Source organism: Hipposideros armiger, unplaced genomic scaffold (genome assembly GCF_001890085.2).
Source record: "Hipposideros armiger isolate ML-2016 unplaced genomic scaffold, ASM189008v1 scaffold_1488, whole genome shotgun sequence".
Lineage (NCBI taxonomy): Eukaryota > Metazoa > Chordata > Mammalia > Chiroptera > Hipposideridae > Hipposideros > Hipposideros armiger.
Genome location: NW_017732838.1, coordinates 113130 through 117362, shown reverse-complemented (window position 1 = coordinate 117362; position 4233 = coordinate 113130).

Here is a 4233-nt window from a genome sequence, read left to right as displayed (position 1 = left end):
TTTGAACACCAGTTAAAGGCTTTACCACATTCTCTACATTTGTAAGGCTGGTCTCTAGTATGAACTCTCTGATGTTGAATAACTGCAGAGTTCCGGGTAAACACTTTGCCACATTGTCTACATCTATAAAGCTTCTCTCCAGTATGAATTTTCTGATGTTTAGTAAGACGTGAATACCATTTAAAGGCTGAACCACATTCTTCACATTTGTAAGGCTTCTCCCCAGAATGGATTCTCTTATGTGTATGTTGATTGGATGACTGAGTAAAGACTCTTCCACACTGATTACAAGGTTCCTCCCCAGTATGAATATTCTGATGATTAGTTACATTTAAAGTTTGGTTCAAAGAATTGGCCCATTCACTGTATTTGTCTGTCATCTCTACAGTTTGAATATTCTGATATATAATAATATTTGAGCTTTCATTAAAGAGTGTCTGGCATTTATAATGGTTCTGTGGAAGCTGAGTTCTCTGATGGTTATTAGGATTTGTCCCATGGTGAAAGTTTTTCCAAGATTCTGGACATTGAAAACTTCTGTCTTCATTATATGCACTCTGGTAATGAATTATAATAGCAAAGACTTTAGTGAGGTCTGTCATTTCATTACACATGTAAAGTTGTTCCCTATTGAACCATGATGGTTATATATAGACCCTCCAAGTTTATGAAAATGCAAGACTTTGAAACAAGAAGGAATTATTTGTCTCTGGAATAATAACGAATGCTTGGTTAAGGGATTTCAAATTCATCACATTTGGAATTTCCATTTTATTTTTAAACCTGTTATTTTTAGAAATGTCTGATAAATGTTTAATTCAATACACCAGCCCTGACCAGGTTTGGCAGGCATTAGAATTTCCAGCACAGCTTATTATTTGTGTTCATAAAGCCTGGGAGCTGTGTCTATTGCTTAAATACCCAATACATTAAATGAGTCAAATGATAATTTGCATTATGAACTATTCCTTTCACAGAATATGTACCTTTAAAAAATGTCTTTATGTTCAAGTACACCATGTTCTACAAATGCAAATGACTTCAAGTGGGAGTTCCCCCAAGATATTTTATACCCTTGATCTCTTTTAACAAGAATTTTATTAACAATTATTATCCCAGTTTGGTTTTGTCTATCCTCATATCTTTTTTGCCCTTCACGCTCCCCTTCCCATTCCAAGACCCAAGGCCTCCATTGATTCCAAAGCTTACCAGTAGCATTTTGGGGAATGAATCTTCCATGCCTGGCTGTGGCAACAAATCCTGGGTTTCTTGAGAAGACATAGCTGAAAGATAACAAATTATCACACTATACTCAGGTGAATATACAGTAAAACCTTGGGTTGCAAGTAACTTGGTTTGCAAGTGTTCTGCAAGATGAGGAAACATTTCCAATACATTTTAACTTGGTAAACGAGCAATGTCTTGCAATACGAGTAGTTTGTCTCCAGAATGAATTATGCCCGCAAACCAAGGTATTACTGTACTTTAAATTCTAATGTACAGAATACTGATCAGAGGACTTGAGCAAGATGGCAGAACAGGAAGCACCAAAACTGCACTCCTCAATGTAGATGTGAAAAATTATGGATAAAATTACCAAGAATTACTGAACCAACTGCCTTTTTAAGCATACCAGAAGCTAGGTCAGAGATCACAGCATCCCCAGGAAAGCACAAAATGAGAAAGAGTCACATCAATGAAGGAAGAAAAATTGCTTGCATTTGCTCACAATAGCCGCTCACCCTATAAAATGATTGTGGGAAACCTCTCAATTCCGTTTCTTCTCCTGAAAGAAATAAATGAGTGTCTTTTACGTTTAATGATCTGACTTTTTTGCAGCTGCCTGAGGAAATTGTTTCTGTTTTGTATGACACACATTGCTAAAAAGTACACTGTGAATGCATTGTGGCGAAGAAAATGAGTTAAATTGTTCAAACATCACTGCGACTGCTGTAGTGAGAACAGACACGAGGGATAAGAAAATATCATGGGCATAAAGAAAAAACAAAACAATTAAAACTGGAAAAACACATATAGATAACACAAAGAATAAACATCCCCAACAGAGGTCTGGCACCCCTTAAAATTCCAAGCAGAGCCGATAGCTATTCATGTTCTTCTGTACAAAGAAAGTTCATAAAGCCTGGGAACAGTAGCTGTTTCTTAAATACCCTAACCTCAAAACAAGATCACAAGGTGTACAAATAAACACAAAAACATGGTGCAGGGAAATAAAGTAAATCTCCAGAAACTGGCCCAAAATTAATGAAGACCTATTAATTACCTGACAAACATTTCAAAATACCTATCTTAAAGGTGCTCAATTGGGAAATAGAGAAAACACAGACACAACTAAATGTCAAGGAAACAATGTATGACCAAAATGAAAATGCAGAGACAGAGAGTATGAAAAATAACCACAAAAATTGGAAGCTGCAGAATACAATGCCTGAATTTTAAAACACAAAGCATCAGCAACAGACTTGATCAAGCAGAATAAAGGGTCAAACAACTTGAACACATTTCATTTTAAATTGTAGGTGTAGAGAAGCAAAGAAACTTCAAAAAATGAAGACAGCTTAAGGGACTCATGGGGTATCAACAACACGACCAATATACACATTAAGTGGATTCCATAAAGAGAGGATGAGTAAAAAGCAGAAGACACTTATATGAAACATGGCTGAAAATTCCCACATTTGAAGAAAGAAAGAGACATACAAATTTAGGCAGATCACTGAATTCTATGGAGGATGAATGGAAAAATATCAACAGGCACATTATAATCAAACTATCATGAATCAGACAAAAACTAAATATGGGGGCCGGCCAAGTGGTGCGTTGGTTAAGAGCTGGCTTGGGATACCAGCTCTGAGCAGCAGGGACCCAGTTCGGATCCCACATGAGAGCCAGTGACACTGCGCCCTCTACAGCTAAGATGGTGAACAACAGCTCGACCTGGTGCTGGACTGCTGTGAGTCGCTGGCAATAGCGTAGGCTGCAGCCCCTGCTGCAGTGGGCTGCCATAAGCTACTGTGTGTGGCTGGCAGCCAGCGTGAGCGGCCGGTAGCCAGTATGACCTGCCAAGAGCCACCGTGAGCGGCCGTCCAGAGGCCGGCGACCAATCTGCCTCACCTGGAAAGAGCGCAATAATAACACCAACAGGGTTGCAGGTTTGATTCCCTCATGGGCCAGTGACCTGCACTCTTTGCACCTAGATTGAAGACATCGACTTGAGCTGAGCTGCCGAACACTGGATGGCTCTGTTGGTTAGAGCACATGCTCTTAACAACAAGGTTGCTGGTTTGACTACCACATGGAATGATGGGCTGTGCCCCCTGCAACTAGATTGAAAATGGCAAATGAACTTGGGGCTGAGCTGCACCCTCTACAACTAAAATTGAAGGACGGCAACTTGACTTGGAGCTGATGGCTCCAGGGAAAAACATACTGTTCCCTAATTAAATCCTAAAAAAAACACACTGTTCCCATTCCGCAATAAAATCTTTAAACAAACAAATAAAAAGCAATAAAATGTTAAATCAACGTCACACAACATAAAAGATTTAACATGACACCAATGACATAGTCCATACAGGGATGGATAAAGTAAGTAGTAGGTTTTGCAATGACAGTTTAAAATATAGCATTATAACTTTAAAATATTGTAAGTAATCCTCATTATAACCACACACAAAAAGTAAAATGATTTCTCATGACTGATGACAAAAATTTTATATTAGAAAACCCTAAAGAATGCACATTCACAAACACACACACACAATCCAAACAAATGTGGCAAAATTCAGGATACAACAGCAACACATAAAAATTAGTTATGTTTCCCTCACAGATTTTACATGTCTATACATATTTCATTTTAAGATTTCAATGACAGATACACAGGAAACATAGGTCTCTTTCTGCTGAGTGGTCCTTGTCTGCACACTTCCTTGCTATCTGCCTGGTAAATCTGTAGCTGGTACCCCCAAGGCAGTCGACAGCCTAAGCACAGGCTGAGAACACGTGTGTGAATTCATGCTCATGCCACTTGGGGAACAAGCCTGGATTTTTCTTCCAGGTCTCACCCTGTGTGACATCTGTTTTAAAGCTGCTAACTGGAACTAGCAAATCCAATTGGTCACATTTCACTAAAAACCATTTCTTTCTAGTGACATCTGCTTATGGAAAAACCCAAATGGAGTCCAAAAGTTTAATGCATCCTTGCCTTTT